Genomic DNA, 517 nt, shown 5'->3' with positions numbered 1-517 from the left:
ACATGCTCGACTTCAACTTATCCGTCCGGTGATCTCCTGGCAAGGCAAGGTACTGAAACGCGCAGCCACGGACTAGGGCGCCTTCAGACTGAAATAACACAAGAGCGAGAGAGAGAAGATGATCTAGACGAGACGAGCACTTAGAGAAATAGTGATGACAGGCGAGCACTTAGGGAAATAGTGATGATAGGCAAGCACTTAGCGAAATAGTGATGTTACGAGACACTATGTTTATTTTCTTACGAACGCAATCCTTGCGTGCGGAGGAGGGAAGGGAGGATGAAGAGACCTCATGAGCGTGAGATTAAGGCTAGGACACAAATACTCGTAGTAGGAGGAGCGAGCCAAACAGGGGAAGTTAGCACGGACATCCCACACTCTGGTCCATTATGTAATGAGATGTACGTTGCTTGAGAGATTCAGGAATGCTCAGTTACATAATGTTACTTTACAGATAGCATGGCTGTGCAAAAATGGCAAATTAGAGGAAATACTGAAACAATATAGGCAGTTTCCT

The 517-nt window shown here is 45.8% G+C and overlaps 1 protein-coding gene across 2 annotated transcripts in view; it reads right to left on the bottom strand.

The window, feature by feature from the left end:
* Positions 1–517, bottom strand: part of LOC119591893 (glutamate receptor ionotropic, NMDA 2B-like) — a 182,298-nt gene that overhangs the window by 57,302 nt on the left and 124,479 nt on the right. The gene's annotated exons all lie outside the window — the stretch shown is intronic.

This window comes from Penaeus monodon, chromosome 29 (assembly GCF_015228065.2).
Source record: "Penaeus monodon isolate SGIC_2016 chromosome 29, NSTDA_Pmon_1, whole genome shotgun sequence".
Taxonomy (NCBI): domain Eukaryota; kingdom Metazoa; phylum Arthropoda; class Malacostraca; order Decapoda; family Penaeidae; genus Penaeus; species Penaeus monodon.
Note: the sequence above shows the minus strand (reverse complement) of the source record. Positions and strands in the feature narration are given on the sequence as shown.